Genomic DNA, 13,708 nt, shown 5'->3' on the forward strand with positions numbered 1-13,708 from the left:
AACTGATGTGGCTCAGTGGTTGAGTGCCAGCTTCCCACATACGAGGTCCCAGGTTCAATTCCCAGCCCTGTTATCTCAAAAACAAACAAACAAAGCCACAGTAGATTAAGAAAGTAAACTACAGGGAAGCAGATTTGGCTCAATGGATACAGCGTCCACCTATCACAGGGGAGGTCCAGGGTTCAAACAAGTCAGGGCCTCCTGACTCATGTGGTGAGCTGGCCCATGCGTGGTGCTGATGCACACAGAGTGCCCTGCCACGCAGGAGTGTCCCCCACATAGGGGAGCCCCACACACAAGGAGTGTACCCTGCAAGGAGAGCTGCCCCACGTGAAAAAAAGCACAGCCTGCCCAGGAGTGGCCCCGTACACACGGAGAGCTGATGCAGCAAGATGACGCAACGAAAAGAGACACAGATTCCGGGTGCCACTGACAAGAATGCAAGCGGACACAGAAGAACACACAGCGAATGGACACAGAGAGCAGACAACAGGGGGGTGGGAAGGGGAGAGAAATAAAAAAATAAATAAATCTTAAAAAAAAAAAACCCTGCCATGAAGAGAAAGTTGAGAGAGGGAAGCGCGTTAAAGACATTTCAAACAGTGCTGGGGGGCGATCGACAGTGTGGCAGCGTCTTCGGACGAGCCCCCAGATCACAGGGAGAGCAGGTTGGCAGGCTGGCCTGGCATACACCTGTTCCCAGCACGATTACTGACCGTGCCACCTTCACTGGCTAGACTGCCTCAATTCAGACAATCAGTTCTACAGTCACTGTATTTGTACCCTGGACTGAGGATGTGGCCGTTATCCAACCAGCTGCAGTGGAAATCAGGAGGACATGTTTGAGAAAAATTATGGGGCTAAAATAAATAGGCTTGAGATCAGATGTGGGGTTCTGGGAGAAAGAAGAGTCCAGCTGTGCACATTGGAACTGACCGTGTCCCGCTGCCAGCGGTTCTACCATCACCATCGCTCATCTTTGTTTTTTTGGTTTTCAGGAGAAAGTGTGAACGCAGTCCCCCACCGCCACAGATTATGCGGTCGACTTTACCACACTTGGGGAAATGACAGGAGTCAGCACATCCGGAGTGCAATGGAGGAGGCTCACCTGGGGCAAAGCACCTTTGGGATCTCCCCTGCCAGGCGAGTACTTCACTTAGGTTTTTACAAAATGCAGATTCACAGGCCCTATCAGAATCTCTGGGTGAGGAGCCAGGAATCTGCAGGGTTAACACACCGCCCAGGTAACAAGGGGTAACACCTGCCCAGGTAATTTTCCTGCCACTGAAGTATGAGAATCACAGCTGAACTTGATACCCAAGAGCAGGTGTGGGGAGGAGGCGGCTGCTTTGCTCTTGGGTCTCCGCCAAGGGATGGCCTGGGTGGGGGTCAGGAATTGCTTTGGATACCCAAGGGCCGAGTGGGCTTCAGCTCCTAGAGGGTGGGGAGGAGATCAACTGAGAGCCCAGAGAACACGAGCCGTCCCCTTCCCCAAAGCACCCAGGCTGCTCGGAGCAGCACTAGTCACAAGAGCCACAAGGTGGAAGCCATCCAAGTGTCCATCAGCAGATGAATGCAGCAACACAATGCGGAATATTACTCAGCCCTGAAAAGGAATGCAGTACTGATACCTGCTGCCGATATCATGTGGAGTGAAATAAGCCACATATAAAAGCAGAAATATTTGCATGACTCCACTGATCGGGAACCACTAGAATAAACAAATTCATAGAGACTCAGAAGAGAGGTTTCCAGGGAGCAGGGGGAAAGGGATGGGGAGTTCGTGCTTAATGGGTGCAGAGTTTCTTTTGGGGGAAATGACAGAGTTTTGACAGGATGATGGTGATGGCAGCACAGCATTGTGGGTGTCATTAACACCACTGAGTTGTACACTTAAAAAATGGCTAAAATGGGAAATTTTATGTCATATAGATGAAACTATAATAAATTTTTTTTTTTATTCGAAAGCACCTAGGGCTGTCCCTCGCACAAATGTTGTGGACAGTGAGGCTGGAGAGGGCAGAGGAGGGAGCGCAGCAAGAAGGAAAGCAAGAGCCTGGAACCTGCAGTGGTGCCACATCCAGGCGCAGGAAATTAAAACCATAGACAGGCTGCCCCAGGCGTTCCCTCTTACAAGGGGTTCCTGCACACTTGCCCAGGTCCCCGTGAGCCGGATTCCTAATGGCTTAATTGGAGGGGAGGAGAGAAGCATTTAGAGAAGGAAAAGAATGCAAGAAAAAGAGGAAGAGAGGGAGGGAAAGAGGAAGGAAGGAGGGAGGGAAGGAAATGAGCAACTCAGTACCCTGGTCTCTTAGGGCTCTAAGTGGACAGCCAGGTCTGGCCACCCTGGCGCGGATGCAGCAGCAGGTAAGGGGTGCTCTGGGAACACTTCCCAGAGGCCGACCCTCCCCTCGGCTCCCAGGAAAGGGCGTGTTTTCTGCGGCAGCCGCACAAGGAAGCTGTGTGCGGGCAGGTTTCCTGTAGAGGCGTCGACGCTCGCACACAGGTCACGTTGCCACCGTGCGGCAAGGCCTGTGGGCACGACCGTCCGTGCTGGCTCACCTTCTCCCCTGCGGTCCCCTGTCATCGTCGCCGTTCCCAGGACCCTTTACAGAAGGTCTCTGCGCCTTCTCAAGTGCAAGAGCCCAAGAGCCCTGAGGATGCCCCTGTGCTGCAGGTGCCCCACTGGGAGCGGCCAATCGTCTCATGTTGTTTCAGGACCCTGGAGCGTGGGCTCAGTCTCTGCCCGGTTGGGACCGGCCGGTCTTTCTCAGTTTCCTGCAGAAGTCAAAGGAAATCATTCTTCCTAATTTTCTTTCTTTCTCTTTTTTTTTTTTTTTTTTTTTGAGGTACCAGGGGCCAGGGATTGAACCTGGGACCTCGTAGGTGAGAAGCCGGCACTCAACCACAGAGCCACATCAGCGTCCCCGGGTTGGGTTTTTCATTGGTTTATTTTTAGGAAGTACCGGGGATGGAACCAAGGACCTCGTCGTATGTGGGAGGCAGGTGTTCAACCACTGAGCTACACCCGCTCCCCAATAAGAGTTGGTATTTTTGTTTGTTTTTAGGAGGTACCAAGGATCGAACCCGGGACCTCAAACACGGGAAGTAGGCGCTCAACCACTTGAGCTGCCTCTGCTCCCCTTTCCCCTTTTTCTATCCGTAGCTTTGCTCTTAACTGCCCTTTGGCTAGCATTATAACAAAATTTCCTGAGCTGTGTTTCTCAGAGCAGGGGAACTATGGTCTATGCTGTTATTTTAATGGCTCGGTGGTCAAATAAGGAGGGAGAGAAATTGTAAACCCGTCTTGGAAGTTTACAGACGTTAGCATGCAGAAGTTTCTGAGAAGTCCCGCTCTTGTCTCATTCAGCACTGCCCAGACACTCGGGGATTTTGTCTCCTTCTGACTCCCTGGGAGCAAGGGCTCCCCGGGGGCTTGACCAGCCCCTGCCCAAAATCCCCACCGTGTGGCCAGCTTCCATTTTTTTATTCCCCCGAGGGAAATGTCTTTTCTTGCTTTTTATTATTATGATCATAAAGAGTTTTCATTATTATTAAAAACCACATATTGGGAGGCAGATTTGGCTCGACGGATAGAGCATCTGCCTACCACGGAGGAGGTCCAGGGTTCAAATCCAGGGCTTCCTGGCCCATGTGGTGAGCTGGCCCACGTGCAGTGCTGATGCGTGCAAGGAGTGCCGTGCCATGCAGGGGTGCCCCCTGCATAGGAGAGCCACACACACAAGAAGTGTGCCCATCAAGGAGAGCCGCCCTATGCAAGAAAAGCACAGCCTGCCCAGGAATGGCGCCGCACACACGGAGAGCTGACACAGCAAGATGATGCAACAAAAAGAAACACAGATTCCCGGTGCTGCTAATAAGGATGTAAGTGGGCAAAGAAGAACACACAGTGGATGGACACAGAGAGCAGACAACTGGAAGGGAAGGGGAGAGAAATAAATAAAAAATAAATTTTAAAAAATCCATATATTGATTATACATACTATAGAGAGATAAATGAACATAAAACACTTGCTCTCCCAAGGAAAACCACCGTTAGCATTCCCTTCTATGTTTTTTTTTCTAACTGTATATATATATATATGTAATAAATATACTTGTATATTTTTTAAGGAGATCATACCATGGTGTATCTTTATCCAAGTAAATTGGTAACAGCTTGCCCATCTGTACTTACACTTCTGTAATGTTATTTTAATGGCTACGTAGGATTCTTTCGTGTGGCTGCACCGTCATGGATTTAATTGGTCCCCTATGGTGAGATATCCAGGTTGTTTCCAACTTCCCTTTATCCCCCGCAGCACTGGGATGGACATTTTGTAGAGTTAAGCCCTTGCACGTTTTCTTAGTTATGTCCTCAGGATACATTCCCAGTAGACTCGTGTGCTTATTTTAACACCAAGCTGAGCTCACAGTGGAGTGAACGCAGGGTCGAGTCTGCCGTGCCCATGAGCCTGGGTCGGGGGGCCTGGGAAAGGACGGCACCATCCTGCCCTCCTACAGCAGGCTCGACTGCTCACGAGGCCTTCCAGGCCCTAAGGGGGAGTGGTTAGTGGGTGCACACACACGTTAGCTGCTAACTCTCCTTTCAAGGGAAACTTCCGTGGAACTCCAATGTGTAAGTGGTAAGGCAGGGCCGTGCGGCCAAGGTGGGGTGGGGGGGACCAGTGGGCAGGGGGTGATGCAAGACACGTACACATTGCATTGCAGGGCATTCAAGGATCCAAGGCAGGCAGTGGACTTGGCCCAGTGGTTAGGGCATCCGTCTACCACATGGGAGGTCCGCGGTTCAAACCCTGGGCCTCCTTGACCCGTGTGGAGCTGGCCCATGAGCAGTGCTGATGAGCACAAGGGGTGCCCTGCCACGCAGGGGTGTCCCCCGTGTAGGGGAGCTCCACGTGCAAGGAGTGCGCCCCGTAAGGAGAGCCGCCCAGCGCGAAAGAAAGTGCAGCCTGCCCAGGAATGGCGCCACACACACGGAGAGCTGACACAAGATGACGCAACAAAAAGAAACACAGATTCCCGTGCCTCTGACAACAACAGAAGCGGACAAAGAAGACGCAGCAAATAGACACAGAGAACAGTCAACCAGGGTGGGGTGGGGAAGGGGAGAGAAATAAATAAATAAATAAATCTTTTTTTAATAAAAAGGATCCAAGGCATTGGGGTCTTTTTTTTTTTTAAGATTTTATTTATTTATTCCCCTCCCCGCTGTTTTTTACTGTCTGTGTCCATCCACTGTGTCATCGTCTGTATCTATTTCTCTTTTTCTCGCCTCTTCTTGTCTTTCTCCTCTAGGATTTACCAGGATTTGATCCTGGGGACCTCCGATGTGGAGAGAGGTTCCCGGTCATTTGCGTCACCTGAGTGCCTGGTTTCTGTGGCGTCTCACCTTGACTCTCCCCTTTGTCTCTCTCTTTTGTTGCGTCATCATCTTGTTGCGTGGCTTACTGCATGGGCTCTTGCCTCGCCGCGCAGGCACTTGGCTGGCCGTGCAGGCACTTGGCTGGCTGTGCAGGCACACCTCTACCCGGAGGTCCCGGGGATCGAACCGGGGTCCTCCCACATGGCACACAGAAGCCCAGTCTCTTGAGCCACATCCACTTCCCCTTGGTGTCTTCTTGAGGAGGTCAGGGAGAGGACCGGGCTGACCCATTCCAGGTCCAGGCTCTAGGCCACTCGGGCCCTGCCTGTTACAACTACATGGGTCCCAGGCACCCAGAGGAGAGCTGTGATGGCCAGCTGACCCCCAAGGACCACACAGAGGTCCTGAGCCACGGCCTCTTCGGAAAGCAAGCCCCTCGCCCATCTCAGCCAACGCCCTCCAGGGCATTCCTGAGTTTCCGAGGGAGGAAAGATGAGTTGCTCTATGAGCTCTCCAGGGTGTATCTGGCCTGCTGCTTGCTACGGGATGCCGCAGCTACAACCTCATCCACCTGGGCCCCAGGGTCAGACACAGGCTGTCCCTGAACTCAGAGGACTGTGTCTTCCAGAAATTCTTTGCAGGGGAGGGATTTGCCTTTTGCCACACATGCCGGGCTAGCGACCCCAACATCTACAGACTCTTACCGTGAGCAAAGCAGAGCGATGGGAGCTCCCCTGCCTCGACCCCAGCCACTCTGAGGCCCCGAACTCAGAGCCCTGGGCTCCACAGGGTCTGAACGCGGGGGCGGACGGCAGAACGTGGTGGTCCAGCAGCCGTGGGCGGCGCCGGGGGAGGCTCCAAGGACAGCAGGGTTGGGGACCGCTGTCACCAGCGGGTGGGCCACCTGTTCCTGTGTCCACCCCACTTTGCAAGGAGGCCCACATTGTCACTATCGGACGAGTCATGGCTCAGGGGTAGAAATTGGAATGGATTTGGGAGGGCAGATAATCCATTCTCCCACCCAAAATGAATCTACAGTGGCCAAAGAGCCTGTGCATGGACCTGCCCTGCCAGTGAGGGACAGAGAGTCCACGCCACTCTCAGGCAGCCCCACCCACGAGCTACCTCAGTCCTAAAGGTGACTGTGAGGGAAGCGGACTTGGCCCAGTGGTTAGGGCGTCCGTCTACCACATGAGAGGTCCGCGGTTCAAACCCCGGGCCTCCCTGACCCGTGTGGAGCTGGCCCACGCGCAGTGCTGATGTGCGCAAGGAGTGCCCTGCCACGCAGGGGTGTTCCCCGTGTAGGGGAGCCCCACGTGCAAGGAGTGCACCCCATGAGGAGAGCCGCCCAGCACAAAAAAAAGTGCAGCCTGCCCAGGAATGGCGCCGCACACACGGAGAGCTGACACAACAAGATGACGCAACCAAAAGAAACACAGATTCCCGTGCCACTGACAACAGAAGCAGACAAAGAAGAACACACAGCAAATGGACACAGAGAAGAGACAACTGGGGCGGGGGGAAGGGGAGAGAAATAAATAAAAAATAAATCTTTTAAAAAAATAAAAATAAAGGTGGCTGCGGGAGGCTGAATGGAAGCCGTTTTCTTAATCTGAACCCGCGTTCCTGTGGGTGGAAATGCGTGTAAACAGAGCCTCTTGAGGATATGGTTTCTAGCTAAGGTGGAGACCTCCTTAATCAGGAGGTCCTTTATTAGTAGAGGAAATTCAGAAGCTGGAAGTTAGGGGAAACTGGAAGAAAAGAAATAAGGAGAGTGTGCCTGCCTTGTGACAGAGGCAAAGAAAAAAGCCAAGGAATCCAAGGACTATGGGCAAGCCAGCGCCAGAATGCTACAGATTTGGGGGAACAAGCAAGGCCTTGCCAGCACCTTGACTTTGGACTTCTACCCTCCAAAACCATGGGCAATGAATCCCTGTTGTTAAGCCAATCCATTGTGTGGTATTCGTCATAGCAGCTCTGGCAAACTAAGACAGTGGCCCAGATCTGCTGCCCCAGACTTTCACCTGTTGATTCAGGTGGGTTTCTCCTCTGTATGTTTTGTGTGTGTGCTAACATGTATATATAACACAAAATTGTCATTTTAACCCCTTTCAAACGTTCACTTCAGTAGTATAAATTACATTCACAATGTTGTGCTATTGCAACCACTCTCCATTACCAAGATGTTTCTGCGTGGAACTATGTGGAATAAATCTAATTCCTTTTAACAAAAATCTTTCAAAACATGTGAGGACCTCCTAGCCAAACTCCTAGTGTTTTCTTAAAGCTAAATTGTCCAGATCTTTCCTTGACATGGTTTAAGCCCCTCTTAGGATTCTAGTCACCAAACTCAAGATATAGTCATTAGGGAGGCTGATGTGGCTCAAGTGATTGGGCTCCCGTCTACCATATGGGAGGTCCAGGGTTCAATTTTCAGGGCCTCCTGGTGAAGGCGAGCTGGCCCACGTGGAAAGCTAGCCCACGCTGAGTGCTGCCCACACAGAGTGCTGGCCCACACTGAGTGCTGCCCACACAGAGTGCTGGCCCACGTGGAGTGCTGGCCAGAGCAGAAAGCTGATGCAGCAAAATGACACAATAAAAGGAGACACAGAGGAGAGACAATAAGAGATGCAGTAGACCAGGGAGCTGAGGTGGTGCAAGAGATTGAGCTCCTGTCTCCCACTCTGGAAGGTCCCAGGATCAGTTCCTGGTGCCGCTTGAAAATAAGACAAGCAGACACAGAAGAATGCACAGCAAATGGACACAGAGAGCAGACAAGGAGTGGGGTAGGGGGAAAACAATTTTTTAAAAAAAAGATATCACCATTGGTTTAGAACCATCTAAAAAGGAGGTTTCCCAAATTCATAGAGACAAATATAGATGGAGGTTACCAGGAACTAGGCAAAGAAGGAATGGGGCGTTATTTCTCACTGGGTCCAGCATTTCTGATAGAGGTGAAGACAAACTCTGGTAATGAAAGGTGGTGATGGTAGCACAACATTGAGAATATAATTAATGCCACTGAATTGTACGCTTAAAAATGGTTAAAATGGCAAATTTTATGTTACGTAGATGTTATCACAATAAAAATGAATGAATTAAAATATTTTTTTAAAAGGAGGCTTCCAGGCCAGGACTGAGTGGCTATAGTAACGATATGGTCTGATGATGCAGAAACCAAGGGGCGTCTTTACCACCCCCCACCCCCCACCAGAATGGGATCGCAGTGCCTTATTGTGCTGAGACTTCTGTCCTGTTTGGTTTGCTCTGAGTTGTGTCTGCTTGTTTGTCCTGCAGAGGGCCGTGGGGTTCAGGGGTCAGCCTGGGCCGTTGACTCAAATCATTGGCCGTCGGCCACGATATTTTAGCTTTTCCACAATACTTCCTCTTTAAGCACACCTCTCCGTCTTGGCCTGCGCTATCTCTTTGTGACCCTCTATGTGAAGGCTGTGTATTGATTCCTAGTAAATTTCACCTTCTTGCTTGCAGTATGTCACCACAGCACGTTTAGACTCTTGAGAATCATAATCTGTCGTCCCTGAGTTACCAATCCCTCCCAGCTCGGGGCCACTCCCTCCTCAGCAGGAAAAGATCAGGGCCAAAGACAACTGCGATATTCACGTTATTTATTAGGGCCCTGTTAAGAAGAAAATGCTGGGGTAGGCAATTCTTTCTAACCTTTTTAGTGACGTCAGCACACACAAGGAAAAGGCACAAACATAAAGATTCCGTTCAATGAGTTATCACAGAGCAGACATGTGTGTGCATCCGTCCAGATCAAGAAATAGAACAGGCAGGTGAATGTGGCTTAAGCGATTGACATCCTGCCTACCACATGGGAAGTCCCAGATTCAGTTCCCCAGCGCCCACTGGAGAAGACGAACAAGACAGCGAGCTGGTGCAATGGGCAGGCCGGTGAGCTGACACCACAAGATGACGCAACGAGGAGATTCAAAGGGGAAAAACAATGAGAGACACAACAAAGCAGGTAGCTGAGGAGGCTCGAGTGACTGAGTGCCTCTCTCCCATATGGGAGGTCCCAGGTTCGGTTCCTGGTGCCTCCTAAAGAAAAGACGAACAGACACAGAGAGCACAGAGCAAATGGACACAGAAGACAACAAGCACAAACAATGAGGGGGGAGGAAATAAATAAAATAAATCTTTGGAAAAAAAAAAAAAAGAAAGGCAGGAGAGCACAAACTCGGTGCCTGGAGTTCAGTTTTCCTGTTGCAGAGAATAATGTCTGGAAAGCAGGCAGGTTTGGTCGATAGGCTAACAAATTTGGACCTTCTTCTATAGTCAACAGAGAAATCTGCAGCTTTTGAGAACTTTGCTGGAGGTCAACATACCTCGTTTTAAAGCAACATATCTTGACCGTGACGGTCCTACAAGGTTGCCTTGTGGTTCAAACGCTTGTTACTTAATCTTGCTGGAGGTCTTAGAAGACTGGGAGCCATCACTGGAGCGGATTGATTGTTTAAGGTTAAAGTGAGCAGACGGGACGCACCAGATAATTTTGCACTTAGCATCCTGGCCAGAGAGACGGGAAGCCTGAGGGGCTGGAGGAAGCTGAGGACACCTGCCCATGATGCCAGGAAAACTGCTTATTCTCTGCAAATACCAGGAACTTCCTTACTCTTGCAGATAAGTGAGTAAGGTAGTTCTCGTAAAGTAAAATGTCAACTGGGGGCTAGGACACTTCAAATTAATATTAACAGAGGGACCAAGTGAGGAGCCAAGACTTATCATGACAGTGTGTTATAGACACAAAAACAAAACAAAGCAACCCAAAAAAGCCACACTGAAGATGGACCAGAAAACTCTTATAGGAACTGGAACCTCTGCCCTTGTCTCTTTTTCATTTTTAAGATTTATTTTATTTATTTCTCCCCCCTTCCCCCCTGTTGTCTGCTCTTTGTGTCCGTTTGCTGTGTGTTCTTCTGCATCCGCTTGCATTATCCAACGGCACTGGAAAATTATGTCTCTTTTTTGTTGCATCATCTTGCTGCATCAGCTCTCCGTGTGTGCGGTGCCACTCCTGTGCAGGCTGCGCTTTTTATCACGTGGGGCGGCTCTCCTTGTGGGGGCACACTCCTTGCACGTGGGGCTCCCCTAAGTGGGGGACACCCCTGCGTGGCAGGGCACTCCTTGCGTGCATCAGCACTGCACATGGGCCAGCTCCACACGGGTCAGAAGGCCCTGGGGATCGAACCCTGGACCCTCCATATGATAGGCGGACGCTCTATCAGTTGAGCCACGTCCACTCCCTGCCCTTGTCTCTTTAGGCTGGAATGGGAACTAGTCATTCTCCATCTGGACTAGAGGACTGGTTTAACAACGATAAGAATCAATGAGGATTTCTCTGAATAGGCTAACAATAGGCACCAATGAGATGCAATCAGAGTTTTTGTTTCTTTCCTTCTTAAACTTTTAATTTTGAAATAATTTCAAGCTTACTGGACAGTTGCAAAAATAATAGGAAACCCATATAAAGAACTCTAACATGCTCCCCACCCAGATACTCTGATCACCAATTCTAACATTTTGTCATGTTTGCTCTATAAGTCTTCCTTCCTTCCTTCCTTCCTTCCTTCCTTCCTTCCTTCCTTCCTTCCTTCCTTCCTTCCTTCCTTCCTTCCTTCCTTCCTTCCTTCCTTCCTTCCTTCCTTCCTTCCTTCCTTCCTTCCTTCCTTCCTTCCTTCCTTCCTTCCTTCCTTCCTTCTCTACCCTCCCTCCTCGCCCCAGTTGTCTGTGTCTGTTTGCTGCATATTCTTCTTTGTCCGCTTCTGTTGTTGTCAGCGGGAATCTGTGTTTCTTTTTGTTGCATCATCTTGTGTCAGCTCTCCGTGTGTACAGCGCCATTCCTGGGCAGGCTGCACTTTCTTTTGCGCTGGGCGGCTCTCCTCACGGGACGCACTCCTTGCACATGGGGCTCCCCTATGCGGGGGACACCCCTGCATGGCAGGGCACTCCTTGCGTGCATCAGCACTGTGCATGGGCCAGCTCCACACGGGTCAAGGAGGCCCGGGGTTTGAACCACAGACCTCCCATGTGGTAGACGGACGCCCTAACCACTGGGCCAAGTCCACTTCCCTCATCAATTTTCTGAACATTTAAGTATAAGTTGTATACATTGTACTCCTTCCACACTTTATACTTCCATATACATTTTAAGAACAAAGACATTAACTTATAGACAGCCTTCATGTTACTCAAATGTGGCCAGTCTCAAAGCCAAACTCAACATGTAAATGCAATGCCTTCCCCCCAGCGTGGGACATGACACTCGGGGATGAGCCTCCCTGGCACCGAGGGATCACTATCAAGTACCAACTGATGATGCAACTGGAAAATGACCTTGAATTGAAGGTTCAATGCGGATCTAGCAGAATATCCCTGTCTACATATAATAACATGACTTTAAAATGCTGTTTGACCTAATGTAAGGGGGAAATGGAAAGGAGAAATGAGTTTATATGGCTACAAGTCTCTAAAAAAGAGTCTGGAGGCTGTCAGAAGGATTGCCCTTATGCACAACAGAACAGAATCTAAGAGAGAGATGAAGTAGATACAACCCCAAGTATTGGTTCCTTTGAGGGCTAAAGAGACCCACGGGCTATATGGTCATGGCAGATGGGGTTCACTGCCATGTCAGATGGCCCTTCTTTGGAGCTGGTGTTTCTGCGTGATGAAACTGGATTCAGATGGAATCTCTTTTCATTAGACTTTCATGCTACTTTATTGGAATTGTAGTTGGTGTTGGGGTTTAAGATATATTTAGGGGATTTGAATCTCTGGACTGACAATATGATAGCCAGGCCCTGAGCCTCAACAGACTTCAGCTCCTACAATCTGATTTATTGGACTCACCTCACTCAGCTAAGATGGAGTTGAAGAAGGACAACCACCACACCATGGAGCCTAGAGTGCCTACAACTGAAAGCAGGAGGATTGCATCCAGTATCCATGTGGAATCTGAGCCTCCTCTTGACATAGAGATGCCACGGACATAACCAATCCAAGGTCCACAGAGAAAAGGTGGCATTGGAGTGGAGTGGGAAAAGTGGACATGGTGGCTGATATGGGTATGGGGAATAGCAGGAAGAGATGAGATGTGGAGGCGCCTTTGGGACTTAGAGTTGCCCTGGATGGTGCTGCAGGGGCAATCACCGGACATTGTAAATCCTCCCAGGGCCCACTGGATGGAATGTGGGAGAGTATGGGCCATGATGTGGACCATTGACCATGAGATGCAGAGATGCCCAGAGATGTACTTACAAAATGCAATGGATGTATCATGATGATGGGAGTGAGTGTTGCTGGGGGGGGAGTGGTGGGGTGGGGGTGGTGGGGTTGAATGGGACCTCATATTGTTTTTTTAATGTAATATTTTTACAAAATCAATTAAAAAAATAATAATTCAATCGTAAAAAAAAGACATTAACTTATATAATCACCTTAATTACAGCCATCAAGTTCAAGCAATTTAACATATTCCCATTTTTGCATATGTCCCGATAATGTCCTTTTGAGCCATTTCCCCTCCATTATTCGACCTAGTCCAGGATCACGGAATGCATTTAATTTCATTGTCTCTATGGTGGTTTTTTAAACTGTGGAAACCATATGCAGATAAACCTTCCCATCTCAACCTCCCCAGGCACACCGTTCAGGGGGATTCGCCCTGATCACGATGTGGTTCTCCCTCACCACCATCCATCCCTGTACCTGTCCCACCGCCCCAAATAGAAATTGCACGTTAACTTCCCCTCTGCCCCCTGCACTCCACCCCTGCCCACCTGCACTCTGCTTCCCATATGTTGGCCCACACTGTCTCACAGATGTGGGCTCAGGCAGTAGCTGTCCTCTCACTCAAGGCTTATTTCGTGCAACCTGGTGTCTTCAAGGTTACTCGTGCAGAGGCAGGTGTCAGAACTTCCTTCTTTTTTAAGGATATTATTCTATTTTATGGAGAGACTACATTTTGCTCATCCATTCATCTGCTGGGGTGCATCTGGGTTGCTTCCACCTTTTGGTTCTTGTGCATAATGCTGCACTTAATTTTGGTGTACAAATATCTGTCCATGTCCCCGCTTTCGATTCTTTTGCCTATCTACAGAATTAGGATCACCAGGTCATATAGTTTTATGACTCATCTTTGGAGGAGCTGCAAAAACTGTTTCCCATGGTAGATGCACAATTTTACTTTCTCACCAATAATGAATGAGGGTTCCTGTTTCTCCGCATCCAAGTCAGCACTTGCTGTTTTCCATTTGGCTTTTTTTTAAGCAGTTTTATTGAGATATATTCACATACCATATG

The 13,708-nt window shown here is 49.6% G+C and overlaps 1 non-coding gene across 1 annotated transcript; it reads right to left on the reverse strand.

Moving 5' to 3' along the window:
* Positions 1 to 995: 995 nt before the first annotated feature.
* Positions 996 to 1,151, reverse strand: LOC111764609 (U1 spliceosomal RNA). Its single transcript, XR_002797183.2, has one exon. It is a non-coding gene; the product is annotated as a U1 spliceosomal RNA (small nuclear RNA).
* Positions 1,152 to 13,708: the final 12,557 nt, after the last annotated feature.

This window comes from Dasypus novemcinctus, chromosome 28, assembly GCF_030445035.2.
Source record: "Dasypus novemcinctus isolate mDasNov1 chromosome 28, mDasNov1.1.hap2, whole genome shotgun sequence".
Lineage (NCBI taxonomy): Eukaryota > Metazoa > Chordata > Mammalia > Cingulata > Dasypodidae > Dasypus > Dasypus novemcinctus.